The 16,798-nt window shown below is 47.5% G+C and overlaps 1 protein-coding gene across 1 annotated transcript in view; it reads right to left on the bottom strand.

Annotated features, from left to right (window-relative positions):
• Positions 1–16,798, bottom strand: part of LOC141575162 (uncharacterized) — a 148,648-nt gene that overhangs the window by 49,405 nt on the left and 82,445 nt on the right. Inside the window, exons 17-19 of the mRNA XM_074353793.1 lie at positions 14,774–15,570; positions 9,876–10,448; positions 8,324–8,493 (exon numbers count right to left, since the gene is read on the bottom strand). The gene's annotated coding sequence lies outside the window, so the exon portion shown is untranslated. The remainder of the gene's footprint in view (positions 1–8,323; positions 8,494–9,875; positions 10,449–14,773; positions 15,571–16,798) is intronic.

The following is a 16,798-nucleotide window of genomic DNA, read 5'->3' as shown; positions in this document are numbered from 1 at the left end:
CCACTGAGGCAGAGAGACTAAACCCTTTCCAGGTCATATTGGCATTAAAGGACGTCTGTATTTCTGCTGTTTTGCTTTTGACAAAGGAATCTGAGATATCAATTCAAGGGAGACTGTTAAATAATAAAGTCTGTCAGTTCTTCACCTCAAGAGCAGATACTATAAATTCCTGATGTAGGATGAGGCTGCCGCCACAAACTGACTCAGCTTGAAATTAATATCCAAGATGAAGCAGCGGATACACATAAATATTCACGATTGTCAACTCCGCTCACGGGACTGGGCCCTTCACTGCCTGAACGGGGGTGAATACTCCACCCGTGTCATTGAGGGAAGCACGGTTTTCCAGGTCTCCCCAAGGCTTCACGGGCTATTTCCCCCCACAGACTGTCTTCAACAATTAAAAATCTCTCAAGATTTTTACACCATGCAAAACTGAAAGACATTTCTGCAGATGGAGCACTTTCTCAGGCTTAAACTTATTTTGCCTACACTCAGCAGGGGGGAAAAAAGAAACAAGACTCTGCAAAGTCTCTGAGTCTCACCACTCACACTAGTAAAAAGGCCACTGAACAAGATGACTATTCAGAGTGCAGGGTGAGAAGAAAATAAAGCCGCCCCCAACCACAGGCACTCCCAGAGACAGAGCTCAGCCATCTTCTGCACACTCACGGTTGTGCAGCCCTCATCACCATCTATTTCCAGAACACTTCATCACCCCAAAACAATACCCCTGTCACTAGCAGTCACTCCCTAACCCCCCTCCACCTAGCCCTTTGCAAACTTCACCTGCTCTCCGCCTCTGCATGTGCCTATTCTGGGCATTTCAGATCACTGAAGTCAACAATATCTGGCCGTTTGTGTCTGCTTCCTTTCATTTAACATGCTGTTGTCAAGGATCGTCCATGTTGAAATGGTATCAGCATCTCTCCCTTTTTTTTTGAAAACGTTAAAGTTTATTAGAGGGTTGTAAGTAATATCAAAAAGAGTAGAGTGGAGCATAAGTGATTGTGTTTCAAAGGGAAAAGGGCGGGTTGAGCAGTCAGAGTGGACTTCCCAGAAGAGGTGGTCTTTTTCATTTTCCTCTTTTACTTTTATATTCACTCTTACGTCTGAATAATGTTTCACTAAATGGAGATTCTACATTCTGTTCATCCATTCAGCAACTATGTATGGACGAGGTCCATAAGGTTGAGTGTAAGAGGCGACTTGCAGGGATGACATTTAAGCAAAGGTCAAGATGTGCTTTCAAAAAAAATGCCAACAAACAGAGGCGCAAGGAAATTCAGTGCGTTTCTGAGCAAAGTTCATGCTTGCTTCCGCAGGACAACCGTGCAGGGCTGGGACGGATATTGCCAGATATCACGGCGTGGGAGTCACCTGAGAAGACTCCCCACTGCACGCAGCTTAGCCAATTCTCCTCCCTCATCCTGTATTGTTAGAGCCATGTTTTAGGTTTCTCTTATTTCAAGTAATAGCCCTTTAAGTATATATCTGATCATCTGCATCAGACCACTTTACCTCCAAGGCACAGAAAATTATTCACTAACCGGAGCAGCTCCAGGACATAACGGTGATGGATTAGGGAGTCCTGCAGCATCCCAGCCTGCATGCACAAACCCCACATGTGCCCTGGTGATGTCCGGAAAATTAAACGCATGGAAATATCTCACTGCTGGTACACGACATCTGCCCTCAAATTCCCCCAAAATCATGCTGGCAAAGCACTACTCAACCCTCTCACTACAAAAAAAAACCAACAACAAAAACAACAAAAAACGCTAAGAAGGCAAATTTAGGCTCTTCCATTGAAAGCCAGCAACCATCAATGCCAGTATCTGAGCTGGAATGCTCCTGACTTCTAAAAACACTGCGCCGTTACTTTTCAAATGTGGAAGTCATATATGTATTCCACGTAGATGATACTACAGTAGGATTTTTCTTTTCAAAATTTCCAGTTGCAACATTAGCACAAGAAAGTTTATGTTTCAGCTTTAAAAAAATCAATTATCTTCCAATTTCTTAATTTTGAACCTATTATTATTTTATAAATGGAACTATGCTGCATAATATCAACAAACTGTTTGAATTCTGCAAACAAGACCTTTATGACATCACTATTTCAGAGCAAACATTAATGATGTTTTGAGAGTTGGGGCCTGGGGTGCTCACTAACAGCTCTTTAAATACTGACAAGGATGTGCTATTAAGTAATGCAAAGGCTCTAACTCCACATTAGCTCTGAAACCAAAGAAACTACACCAAAGCCTTACTTTATCATTTTTAAATTTTGCTATTCTTTGGAATATTAAATTTCTTAATAATATATGATTTTTTTTGAGAAAGACAACAGCTGTGTTAAATTTCCTCTCACCAAGAAAGCAATCTTTATCAAGAATAAATACCCCATGGAAATCGAAATGACGGGAGGTTTCTAGCTAAGTGAACATGCCGATCTGAACAGAAATCTAAATCCTATCAGATCTCATTCGAACGAGCTCAACAAAGTCTTGGGCTACCCTGGAACTTAGCTCTTCTGTTCCAAAAGTTGGCTGAGCTAAGATCATCACACAAGGCAGGGAAGGAGAGAAGAGGAAAGTCCACCTGGCAGCCTCCATCTCTTTACTTCCAGCCAAAAGTCGCCTCTCGGGCGACCCCGATAACAAGCCCTCCCCATAAGGAAATCCGGCATCCACACTGCCCCTGCCGTCCCCAAGCAGCCCTGACGCCCCTCTCCCAGCCTGTGAATGGTCTTCTAGTTGCCCCCCAAGTTGGTGGCACCCTCCCCCTCTTCCCCGCTACACACACACACACACACATAGAGCAACGGCAGGCTTCCCAAAGCACAAACTTGATTACATTACCCACACTTCAAACCCTTCAGAGGCTCCCTGGTGGAATTCTTCCCCCGCCCCCGACACTGCTCACCCAGTCTCACCCCAGTTCCCAGGTCCCCCCTGTCCTGCTCCTACTTCCCACTTGCCTCCAGGCTCATTTTGACTGATTTTCAAGGAAGACTTCCCTCCCTCCAACCTCCGCAACTTGTTCCTCTATTCCTAGAACATTCTAGGCTAAGTCAACTTCTGACACTGCTAAGCTCACAAGAAGCAAATACATTTTGCTTACTAATGTGGGTCCACACTCTCTCCCCTAGACACACAGAAGTGCACGTGTTATGAATAAATGAATGACGGGGTGGGTCTCAAAGGGACAGACAGATCTGCTCTCGCCCGTCCCGACCCTTCTGTCTGTAGAATATCAGAAGCAAAACCAGAAGTACCTTTCCTGAGGGTCTCTTCCTGCTGACACCCTTCACTGCCTCCAGTGTCTGTTCAAATTAAACCCAACGTCTTCCAAAGCCCTTCACCCCAGGCTCTCTCCAGGGTCCTCCCCAGCAGGGGAACACTCCACCCTGGACCACACAGGGCACTCTCCCCAGGTCCCCACCCCACAAGCCTCCAGGCCTCTGCCCGGGCTGCACCTGCCACCTGAGCCACACTCTTGACTCCTTCTCCTGGCTGACCCTTACTCTGTCCCCACGATTGAATGTAGAGCCCATTTCTTCCAGGAAGTCCTCTCTGATAATGTCCTTTAGGTCTTGGCAGGGCTCCATCTATAGCAACAGTACATGGTGACCAACTGCGTGTTTGCCCACTCCTTTGAAACCACGAACTCTTGGGGGCCACGTGGGAAGGAGTGAGAGATTACAAGAGGGGTGGGGGAAGCAAAAAGCAAAAATCACAGCCCAAGTCCCAAATTCAAGGATTCTTTCTCAGAAAAAATTATAAAATATTTCACACGTGTGCAATTTGGCTACTATTTTTGTGGCTTGTGGACAGCAAGAGCTTGGTGTTCTAGTCCAAAACCCAGATTACATGCAAAGAAATGTATATATTCATATCCAAAGGAAACCAGAGCTGTTCAACAACAGTTTGCAGTTAGAATAGAAAGGAACTTTGATAAAGGCAATCTCTCTCTCCCTCCACTTTCTTTTCTGGCATCATAAAATTTTAGAAGTATTTGCGTGACTAAGAGATGGCTACAGACCATGATTCTGCACTGGAGTGTTTGGGGCTGAGGAAGCCCAGATTACATTCACTGCGTAAATGCAATCACACCAAAACACTGATAGGTGCCGTGGTGGTGGAGCTGATGTTCCAAAGCAGGCAACCTTACTCTGTAAGAAAAATCTAAATAGAAAGTAAGAAATACAATGATCTCTACTCAATTTCATTCGATATATGGGTCATTAACTGATAGAATATCTTCATTAATGTAACCCAAAAATAAATTGTCAACGTCGATTTTCTTCATCTGACCGTTTTATGCTAACTTTGGATATCAAACCCTCACTCAATATGGAAAGCTCAGGCCTACGTTGCAGCAGTTACATCCCGTGGAAGAAAGCCGATCAAGGGAGAACTGGAGAGTTTCCCTTCAGAAGCTGCTAAGTCTGGTTTTGCACCTGTACGTCATTTGCAACCACGTCATCGTCAAGGAGTAAGACCTTACCCCTGTGGGGCGAAAATCACTGCGGTGCTTCTGAAACATCAAAGAACACTGAGCTTTGTGAAACTGTCCTGAGGCACTTAAATCGTATTTTTTGTGAAAGGCTCCAAAACTGACCCAATTCTCCAATCCAGGTACAACAGGGAGGTACCGGAGTTAGTAGAGAGAACATGCCCTTGAAGTCTGACAAGGCCCTGCTTGAATCCTGCTACAGCATTGACTAGCCGCTAAACGGACCAATTCCTTAACCCCTCTGAGTCGGCTTCCCAATCCGCAAAAAGGGGCTGCCACCGCCCACCTGGGAGGCATGGATGAGAACGCAACACGCAAGTAGGGCTGCCGACTGGTACCTGACACGGGGCCTGACTAGCTTCCCTCCGCTGCCCTTCTCCCCCTTTAAACTTGCACCGTTCCCCCTGGTAAGGATCAAACCAGTGGAAAAGACTGCCCGAATCTTCTGTGTATCCCTGGATACATGCATTAAACTTAGGAGGCCAGAAAAACAACTGCCTCCTCCCCAGTCACTATCAATGTTCTTAAGAGTCTGGGTATTTTTAACTCAATTTTTCAGGGAGACTATTCCAGAACTTTGCAAGCACCATTCTCCAGGTTGGCTCCCCTCCCAGCGCCCATCCCTTCTCACCTCAGATCCTCTGTCTGATTGACTTCTGTTCATTGGAAAGCGAGTCCAGTAGGGTAGCGGCTCCCAAGGACTCCCTCACTCCCTCACAGGTGAGTGTGACTACTTTCTCCCCACTCCAACTCCAGCTTCTTAGTAGTCTACCCTCCCGGACCCTGCAGACTCTGCATCTTCTCAAGACACACACGTGGCCACGACCCTTCTTTCAGATTTCTTCCTGGCTGGCCCTGCCCAACCCCCGGCCCCTTAAGGATAAATGGCATTAGTCTGAAAATCGCAAACGCCGCAGACTGACACACCAAAGCTGCATGGTCTGGGCTTTCCTCCAACCCAGGCACAGCCCTGCCCCGCCTCAGCCTCAGTCTGCAGCTCTCAAGATGATCTAATTCACATGCGTGGCTGTGAACACCAGCTAAGGATGACGACTCCCAACGTGTATCTCTAGTCCGGCTCCTTCACCTGAGTCCCAGGGCCATAGACCCGAGTGCCTCTTTGAAGTCCTAACTTGGATGACAAATGGCATCTTAAAAATGCCTCATGTCCGCCATTTACTCTGGAATTCGATTCCTGGCAGGTACCTCCCAGACACCCCATTTTCATAACAGTCCCAGCACCCACCTATGTGTTTGAGCTCACATTCAATTTCCACTGTTCCCTCCCCCAAGCCCTGCCCTGGAATCAGTTCTGTTATATCCATCGCTAAGCGTATCTCAAGTCTGGTTCTGCAGGGACCACGGCCGGAACCCCACAAGCTCAGAGAATGGTGCACTGGGTCACAGTCCTCCAAAGGGTGCTCCCTTGAGGGGGAGGCATCTCCTGCCACTGGTCACCTCAGAAGGCACTGTATTCTCACAAAAGAGGCCCAGGAGAAGGGACTCAAGGTTCTCCCGTGGTCTGAGTTTTGAAAGGCCCGAGGTGTGGGGGAGCTCCTAATTAGCAGACACACTTGCCAGTAAGCAGACGAAGATGGAGGAACCCAGGCAAGGCTGTTCTCACTCCGACCCCTGGGCCCTCGGGAGCCACGGTAAAGGCCTGTGTCCACAGCATAGCCCGGCCATCACAGATCCCAGCCTGCATTTGCCAACCCGGACAGACTAGACTCCTTCTACTTGCGACATTTACTTCTGATCTGTTCCCCACCCACAATGTGATGGACTCATTCAGATATTCTCTCCTGTCTCAAGCGAGACAAATTCAGTGAAAAATGAAGTGTCTACATTTGGACCAGAGCATGAAAAGAGAAACAAGGCCTCATGTTCAGCATGATGGTGGTGGCCAAACACTTCCACCGGGTGAGATGAACCATGGTGGGGGTGAGAATCCAAGGTCCTAGGTCGGCCAAAGCATTTTCCTTCACAGTTGACTGGGGTGTTGGAGACTCACTACCGCAAACTAACGACAAGGCCGACAGTGGTGGACGTCAGCTGCAACAGACACGGAGTCAGATATTTACTGCCAACATGGGTTAAAAGTAAAGGCCGGTGCAGGGAGGCCTGCACGGCTGCTGAGGCAAACCACAGACCCGGCTCTGAATGCCCACTGGCTGGAGCAGTTTGGAAGCTACGGTCCCTTTTAGCAGTCCCTATGTCCACCAGATCCAGGTGAGCCAGCTACTTAGGAGAAGGGCATGTTGTCCTGATACTCAGAAAAACTAGCCTCGTAAAGGGAACAAAAGAGTGGCATGGATTTTAGACCCACTTCTGCCCCTTTATGAAGGCAAAGTAAAGTAAATGGCACGGGAAGTAAAATGCAAAAAAAAGAAAAAATTAATTAACAAAACGATGACTGCTTCCTCCAACAGCTGCTCACCCCCGAGACTGCCAATTCCTCACCAGTGACCACCAGCCAGGCAGCGCCGTCACGCACGTCACACAGCGACAGCCAAGAACCGAGTGCCAAGCACGTTTGTGTAAAAGCAGGAATCGAGCAAGATGCTGCAGAATTTGACTTTACAAGTTTAAATACTCCATGAAATTCATCCCTCAGCAGCCGCATAAATGAATTCGCATCTTACTTCTTCAAAACAATCAAAGAATTTTAATAAGGGCGCATTTGTCACCAAATATAAGGAGGACCAACCTGGTTCCTTAAAGCAAGGATTTTAAGAGGTATCAAACACCAGTGGGTGATGTGCTAAAAAAAAATTAGAAAATAAAAAGATGACAAGGATAATACATGGATCAAGGCAGCTGTTAAGTTTTTGCTTTTTAAAGCGATGGAGACAGCACGGAGGGCGATCTAGCTATTTCCAATGCACGGTGTGCACAGCCCACAATTTCAGACGCAACAACATGCTCACAGGGCAGTACAAGGGAAAAAGGAATAAAGAAAAAGGAAAAGAGGAACAAGAGAAAATTAGAAACACACAAGAACAAAAATGACTTTGACAGCGCGTACAAGAATTTACGTGAGTGTGTGAGGCCAGGGAAGCGGGGATGGTGAGACCCAACTTCACCTCCTGCTCCAGGGAAAGCAGGGGCCTGAGGGGAGCGGCGCTGCCGGGGGACAGCAACATGGTCAGCGCCCCTAACCAAAACTCCATATACATGGGTCTAGGCAGGTCTTAAGCTACAAATTGTGGTCACATTTCAGGCTGGACAGTTTTACGCACTTCCACCAAGAGTAGCAGGAGAGAATTAGTCTCTGCTCCTGCACCAAAGCATTGTTTTAAAAATTAATGACTGTGGAATAGTAAAAGCAACAATGCAGTAAAAGTGACAGGAGGAGAACTTGCTTGACCCGAGCTCACTGGCCTCGTTATCTCACTGACGTTAAGATGCTGGCTGAGACCTTACGGTACCAAAACAGACAGACGCACCAGGAGGGAGGTTTAATGCGCTGCTATATTTTGATGCCGGGAGCCATGCCTGGTACACGAGGTTCTGGGTAAACAATGGTGACTGTGTCAACCACTATGGGCTAAGAACATATCCAGCTACTCCGCCAAATCCCAAGGGCAGACTTCAAAAGGCAAAAACAAGCAGGAATTCTCTGGTGGGTCCTCAGACTCAGAGCCAAGCAGTTGCTGAGCAAAACTGTCACCAGTGCCTCCTGTGAGAAAAGAGGAGGCACTGGCCTGGGGGCTGGGGCAGGGCTCCAGGCTTCCACCGCTCACCCACCAGTCTGTCCAGGGGGAGAACATGGTCCCTGCTTACGTTGCACCGATGCACCTACCTTGACTGACGCCTGGGGGATCAGCAGGAGGTGACATGTGAGGTGAACGGAGCCAGCCCCGGTGTAGCACGGTGCTGGCTGCTGTGTCCTCAGCAGTGCCCAGGCTCCTAAACATGACACCTCATCTCCAAGGAGCAGATGGGGAGCACCGGCATGTAGATCACAGGGCCCTGTGAGGACAAGAACAGATCATGGCCACGACATGCCTTTCCCCTTCTTAAGCATGTCCGGGAGGAACAGAAAATTCATCCAGAGCCCGCTAGGCACCTCATGCAGGTGGGTATCGGGTCCTCTTGCCCATCACTCACAGGGCTGTTCTGGATATTCTTTTTATCAATTCTCTGGCATCTTCTCCTCCAACTTACCAACAACCAGAAAGTAGAATCTGATCTTAGTTAAGTTCAAGAATCACAGAGCACCGCCCCCACAGCGGGCCCGGCAGCATGTGCCAGGTCGTCCGACCATCACCTGTGGGTCCGCCATGAGCCCTCTCCAGACTCAAGGCCCGAGGCCGTAGGCCAGTGGTACACAGATTCCGTCACTCTCCCCAGCAAAGGGGGACCACCTCTCGGCAAAGGCATCTCACCCTCTTCTGCCCGAGGGACAGCACAATAGATACACGAGGAAACAGAGCAGATGTTGCGGGGTTAGGCAGCCCAGAAGAGCTCGTCTATAATTCCGTGGCAAAGTGGGGCCGTTGACTTAATCACAGGGACAAAGTGAGGATGAAGATTTCTCTGCTCTTTCCCATACTCCGTGATACGCCTTTCCCTGCATAAGGAGTTCATTCGGAGGTCCCTGGCAGTGTTTCTGATGTCTTAACATGGCATGCTGGCTGTTGGGCAGGAAGAGAGTGCCTGAGCCGAACAGGTGCTGAGCCTGGGAGGCAGGAGACACTGGCTCCAAGCCAGCTCAACCAGCGCCTCGTTCTGCCTCTCGGGATTCAGCATCTCATCTATAAGCAAAGGGATGAGACTGTCCCAGGAAAGGCTGCCCAACAGAAATGAAATGAGAGCCATGTAAAGAAAGTTTCCCAGTTGCCACATTTAAAACGGTAAACAAAGAAACACACCAACAAACAAAAAACAAGTACTAGAAACTGATTTTAAGAACATATCTTACATAATCTACTGTATGTAAAATACTATCATTTTGACATGTAATCCATAGAGGAAGTAACAAGATAGTTTATATGCTTTTAGTAGACAAGCCTCAGCGTCTCATGTGCATTTGAACTACAGCACATCTCAGCTCAGACCAGCCTCCTCCCCAGTGCTCCTAGCATCAGTGGCTGTGGCTACTCTATTGAACAGCAACTCCAGGGGTCCCACCAGGGTCCTGGCTGAAAAGCAGGAGTAAGTGCTCTAACACTATCACTAAAAGGATCTCTCTGAAACAAAGACAGATTCACTTTTAAATGTCTCTAAAACGGTGGGCTGCACTTCCCTCCACCCTTGGCTACTAGACAGCCCTCTTTCTTGCTGATCCCTTTCTGGATGTAGGGAAGCAACCTGGCACAGAACCAGGGCGGACGGGCCGCCAGGTAAATTACCTGCTGTCTGTGTCCAGTCCCATGAAGTCCTCCTTCTCAAACAGGATGCAGAGGAGTGGGATCTTGTCCCCAGAGTTGTCGGGGGCCCCATCCAGCCACTTAGACTTGAGCAAGATGAAGAGTGACTCAGTGAAGTCCTCAATCCTCTTCTCCACCACCCTGCAGTCCTCGTAGATTGAAAGCCACGTCGGTGCGCGGCTGCTCAGCTACCTCCCCATGCAGCACAAAGACAAAGAGATGAGAGTCATTAAGCATGGTGCCATACAGCTCCTCTGCACGTGGAGCTTCTCAAAGGCCTTGGCCGAGAGGCATTCGGTAATGGTGGCAAGGCCCACAACCTTGAGATGGGTCTGGAAGCCGCTCCATCCATTCTTGGGCGCATAGTGGTGCCTGTAGTGCATACAGAGTGTGCCCTGGGAGCTGCACGGTCTGATCTGGCTCACCAAAGAGATTCGCTTATAGATGCAAAAGAAATTCTCCTCTGAGATGATCCCCACTGGTTTGACCACCACGGGAAGAGTCTCATAGTCCTCAGCACACTGCACGTAGTCAGGGATGCTCATGTTGCAGGCCCTGCCGAGAGGGGAGAGGAGATCGAGGTAAATATTGTGCTGTGGGCTGCGTGAGCCTCTGGGTTGCGGTGACCTGGTGTGTACCAGCCAGAAGGCAGGGGAAGCCCAAGCAAATCCAGGGGTACAGTTTGTCCTTCAGAGCCTGCACATGGCTACCGTAGCTCGGATCACTTTACCCAGCTTTTGGTCTAGGCTTCCTGCCCCTGCAGAGAAGGGTCATTTCTTGTTTTCTGTTTCAAAGCACCTAGCAAGGCCCTGATGCAAAGTCACTGCTCAAAAATGCGTAATAAAGAAATGAAAAAAGGAACTGCTTTCCGCCACCCCCTTCAGCAGAATATAAAGAAAAGTACAATAGTAGGAGCAAAAGATCTGGATTTCAATTCCAATTTATTTGAACCCCTAAGCTGCAGAATAATGGATAAGAAAACTTGCCTTGTGGAGGAGGGTACAGTTCAGTGGTAGAGCACATGCTTATCATGTACGAGGTCCCAGTACCTCATTTTAATAAATGAAACAAATAAAGAAACCTAATTACCCTCCTCAAAAAATACTTTTTAATTCAAAATTCAAAAACCACCTTGCAATTTACACAACATTGTAAACGTGACTATATTTCAATTAAAAAAAAAAATCCTTGCCTTACAAGAATATATCTGGATTATGGAAGTTTGCAAATGTAAAATGCCTAGGGTACCACCTGCATAAAAAGGGGTGACTACAAATTTACTATCCCTACTTTATGAGCTATATTTCCTTCGGGGGGGTTATAACCTCTCAGAGCTAATTTTCTCAGATTTAAAAAAAAGTAAACATTACATGATTCTCAGTACTGCTGAAGAATCAGATAACCCTATGAAAGCATCTGACCCAAAGAGGTTACTCAATAAATGTTTGTTGAATGAATGAATAAACAAGCAAAGTGAATGCTGCTCCCTGCCACAGACCATCATAATGGTACTGCTTGGAAATCCCAAGCCCACGTTCCACCCGTATCTACACTAATCATGTGGGTGACCTGGGTAGGCGTGTGTGCTTCTCTAAGCCCCAGTTTAATCGTGAATAGAAATGATGGCAATAACACAAACCTCAAATTTTTAGTGAGTCAGTAATGAATCGTACCCCAACTTTGAAAGATGGAACCATTAAGGAAAACTGGGAAAATTTTCTTAGCAGCCTCTGGGGGCGGCGTTGGTGGGGGGAGTCAGAGGCAGTTGTAGGCAAACAGCTGAATCAGATAAAACTTTGAGCACTGACTTTCTGCTAGTCCCTACTATGGGTCACAGAGATAAACTAGGCACTGTTTCTTCCTCTGAAGAGCTGCTCACTGTCCAAGCTATAAATTCACTGAGTGGGAATGCTGTGTCTTCTGGCATCTTTGGTGCATAGTTGGGGACACATAGCAGGTCCTTACCTCCATAGGCCCTCTCCATATTATCTCTTACAACTACATGGGAATCTAAATTATATCTCAAAATAAAATTTCTACTTTTTTAAAGAAGCTATTGAGGTTAAATTTGCTCACTGTCTCAAAAAAGGAACACACAGAAAAAATAGGACAATGCCCACCACATGAGATACACTCAGTTAACATTCCCACTGAACCCAGTGGTCCCTCCAACTCCAGAGCAAGAGGATGGGTCCTCGTGGCAAGAGGCCACTGCATCTGAAGCTAACAAAGCTAATGGTGCTCAATTCCAAGAGCCCCTGTCACCACCCTTGTTCTAATTTTCTATTGGTAATTTTTTTCTTTTTATTAAATAGAAACTCCCAATTGCATAGCCTTCACCTGACTAGACATCATGATGGCAGCCCTTCAAAACCTGACCACAGAGATCATGATGGCAGCCCTTCTTGGTGAAACAAAAAAATGAAAAGCCATTTCCAAAAGACCTCTGTGTAAATCTACTAGGGAACTTCATCCTGGACTGAGGAAGAGGACTGGGGAGGAGGGGGCAATCTGGGGCATAGAGAAATATGGGCCACCTGTCCCACGATGGACTTTAGACTCAACCATCACCCTCCAGGAAATTTAAAATGCACAGCGACATAGTGCTATGGGCAAGATTTTTTTTTTTTAAATCCCTGAATCCCTTGCAGGTCTTGTTTCTACTGAGACACAAATAGATTATGTGTATAATGTTTCACAAAAGCCTTAAAATATTATCACCCCAAATTGACACATCAAGAAACTGAGGTAGAGAGGTTTGTCACATTGTGCAAGATTAAAGAGAGGCCACGACAGACACCATATTTAAATCCAAGGCCCTGCTCCAGTGCTCACACTAGAAAGTGTGACATACTGCCCCTTTTCTGCCCTCTCCCTGCAATAAATCTCTGAAGAGTCTTTTCTGTGCCACCTGGAATCACAATCACATCAATATTCCACAAAGAGCTATGTCCCTCCTTGCAGGAATTAACAAAATCTAAAGTGTTGGGATGGGAGGAGAGATTTGCATTTTCTGTTTCTCAAAGGAAACATGGCTTAAAAGAAACTGAAAAGCACTTATCTAGTCTAAGCCCTCATTGTGCAGATAAAGAAACGGAGGGTCAGAAGAGATGAGGAAAGGGCCTTATTAACAAATATTGCCTCAGCGCAGCACCAAGCCAACACTGGGCACTGCTGGGGGAGGATGTGGAAGGTCCAGGAGAATGAGTCTTAGAAAACGGAAAGAGAAGAAGCATACAAGGCCCTGTCTCTACACCACCATACAATGAATTTCCACCAAATTAACCAGTATGGGGGCAGCCAATAATTAGGTGGGGTAAACTGGTTACAGAAACCTGGAAGTCTCAACCATAGTGGAAATTCCAACATTTACTGTTTTTTTCCCAGTTCAAGCATCAACTCAGTGGGCACTCTGTACCAGGGACTACACTAAGCCTGGAGTTCTCCCAAATACAGATCTCTATTACCACGTGTGCAAACCACATAAAGGCCACCAGAAGAAAAGCGCTCACAGATAACATGGAATTACTGTAACTGAAAGCAGCCAAAGAGCATATATTACTAGGAAAAACGGTGCTGCTAGAAATGGACTCATGGACATAGAAAGCAAACTGTGCTTAGCAGGCAGGAAAGGGGGAATTAACAGATACACGTTAATAAATATAAAATAAATGACAAGGACCTACTATATAGCACAGGGAACTATATTCAATTCCTTGTAATGAGTTCTACTAAAGACAATCTAAAACATATGTATATACATATGCATATGTTGATGACTGAATCTCTGCTGTACACCTGAAACTAACATTGTAAATTGACTACACTTCAATAAAAAATAAATTAAAAAAATAAGTAAAAATAAAAGCAACGCCATTAAGAAAAAAAAAAGAATACTGTAATCCTCTTAGCTGTAGGTGCTGGAGAATCCTGGTTGCAAGCACCTAGTACACTGGATCTCTCCAGCACTGGCTGTCACTCTTTCTGACCATCAGACAGTCACTTGGCTTCACTGAGGTTACTTTTCTCTTCTGTGAAAGGCTACAGTAGCAACTAACGATGTATAGAATCTCATCATTCACAAGCCCAACATTTAGTGAGGACTTCCATGGGCCAGGCTCTGGAGAGATGAAAAAATACGGTCCCAGATATATTCATGGGTAGAAGAAATTTATGCCATAAAGACATTAATTCTTCCTGTTTTGATACACAGATTCATTGCAATTCTGATTAGAATTCCTACCAGATATTTCATGGAATGTAACAAGTTAATTTATGGTCAGGAATAGTCATGAAACTTCTTTAGAAACACCACTGGGGAGGGGTGGGTATGTCACTCATTTCCACTGGTCTTTCTGTTGTGATGAAAACGTTCTGGAATAATAATTGTTGCACAACTGTGAGTATGCTAAAAGTTGCTGAATTGTACCATTTAAATGGATGGACTTCATGGTGTGTGAACAATATCACAATAAACCTTTAATATGAAAAAATATTTCCTGACAATTATTTTTCCCTCTATACTAGTAGTCTGCCCCACGATTTAATAAAAAAAAAAAACCAAAACAAACCAAACTGTGGCAGGAGCTCTTTAGGGCTTCAATGTCCCTGGGTCTCCAACGCCTCTGGTGGTGCTGTTCCTGTTAACGCACCCTAGCTGGGCTGGGCTAGTTAGGGACTGTAACTATCTTTTTAAAATCGACGATTACACTTTTCACCCTGGGAGTGGGAAGGCAGGAGCATGTCACAGCCTCATGCCTTCAGCTCATTTTTAATTGAACCAAGCCCTGATTTGAACACTGTAATCCCTGGCACTATAAAAACACGTGACATCAACAAGCACCGCCATCATAACACCTGAAAGTGTTCAAGGTACTTACCTGGGGCAGAAACACTGAGGGAGGAGACAGAAGCTCTCTCAGCACTGAGGATCCAATTTCCCCACTCCACCAGAAGCTGGGCTTTACAGCCGGGGGCTCTCAGCCCAGGGAGCATCTCCCACGCCACTGAGCTTGTCCTCAGGGAGCAGGAAAGGAAGAGAAGGGCAGCCCCGGGGTCGCGGGGCAGGGAAAGCGGTGGGGGTTGGTGGAAACGCGGGCTGCAGCCCCGCTCGGAGGCCAACCCCAGCCCCAGCCGCCCGCCCCCATTTGGGTCAGCAGACCCCGCCCGCCCGGGACACAGCCCGCCCAGGGTCGGGGACCGGCCGGCGGCCGAGGAGGCAGGTGCACCCCTGGCCATGGACAGGTGTGGCCGGGGCGCCGGGGCAGGTGGAGCGGGCAGAGGGGTCTGGCCCGAGCTATTCAGCTGAACACAGGCTGACTGGCGCCCTGGGGTGCTGTGACATGCCGACCGCTCTCCCGCAGCCGCCTGACCCCTTTCCCGGGAACGCCCACCTTGCATTTCCACAGCCAGATGCCCCGGCCCCGGGCAGGAGCTAAAAGCCTACCGGTCGACAGAGCTGAGAAGCCTTTGGGGCTGATCCCCGGCTCGGAGCTGGAGCTTCCAACCCGCGGTCCAGCTGGCACCGACTGCCCATGCGCAGGAGGGCCAGCGATCCACTCTGGGTTCTGCGAGAGAAGGTGGGGCAACGAGGGAGGGAGAAGATGGGAGGGGGAGGAGAGGAGGGGAAAAGTGGAGGGAGACAGATGGACAGGAAGAGCAGAGAAAAGGGATGGATCTGGAGAGGGGAGGGTCGTAGCGGAGATGGAGAGAAAAAGCTTTACCTCTGGGGGCACCCTGAAGGATGCGGCAGTCCTGCCTCTTTACCATTCTGTTACCCTTCAAGGCCCGCAGCTCATGTTTTACCTCTCTGATCCAGCCCTCCATCCGATGCTTCTGCAGAAACCCTATGGGTATCACACCCGTTGCCCCTACGCGGAGCTGGGTTTTCTGTTGCTCTGGGAACCAAGCACCCACATGTGTTGTCGCTCAGAACTACCTTGGGAAGAGTACATATTCCCCTTTTACACGCTGGGAAACAGCCAGGCATGATCTTTGCCTTAGGTCCACTCTCCCAGGTGTTGGGCTAGCGGGGAGCGGGGTGGTACAAGATCAGAGCCCCAGACAGAGCAGACTGCCTGAGTGTTGGTGCACAGTCCCCATCCCTCCTGGGTAAACCACACCCCACCCTAGTGGAACCATCAAGGGCTCACAGTAATTTCCTGGGTTTTGGAGAGCTATCCTCATGTAAAGGAAAAGCCCAGCTGGGCTAACAAGCTAAGTCACAAATCTAAGTGGGATAAGTGTCGGTTTACTGATCTAAATTCTGCTGGGCTAACTCGTAAATCTGAAGTTTAGTGTCAGTTTAGTGGGCTAACAAGCTAACTCATAAATCCAACCTCAACAGGTGTCAGTAACGTGATCTATTACAAGTTGATAAGCTCCAGTGTACTGATTTCTTGCTTTTTGTTGTTTGAGCCTTATTGGCTAATACCCCTTACTTGTAATTAACCCTTTAAAACCTCATGTGCATGTCTTGGAGGTGCTCAGAACTTCGGAGCAGAATCCCCTCTGAGCCCGCCGGCATAATAAATCTGAGTACTCCAACCCTCCCAGTGGTGCTTGTTTCTTGGCTGGCCTGTTGTTTCCATAACACTCAGTTCCAGTGCCCTGCTTGCTAGGTAGATAGGAGTGTTACCGAGTCCAAATTCATTCTCCTCAGTGCAGGACAGGCCAATAAGTTGGGAGACCAGGTGTTGGGGCAAGGAATAGCAAGTCTCTTTAGATCTAGATGGCAAACTAATGTCTTGGAAAACAATCTCCCCAAGTCAGAATTCAGGCTCCTTTCCTACGTGCTTGGTTGTTGCAATCTTCCTGGTGTAGGAATTCCTTCTTGTTAGAATCCTCTGTTCTTCCAGCTATCTGCCTGGGTCAAATCTCTGTAAACCTCCAACAAAACAAACGTT

Source organism: Camelus bactrianus, chromosome 26, assembly GCF_048773025.1.
Source record: "Camelus bactrianus isolate YW-2024 breed Bactrian camel chromosome 26, ASM4877302v1, whole genome shotgun sequence".
NCBI classification, from domain to species: Eukaryota; Metazoa; Chordata; class Mammalia; order Artiodactyla; family Camelidae; genus Camelus; species Camelus bactrianus.
This window is presented reverse-complemented; position numbering and strand designations above follow the sequence as displayed.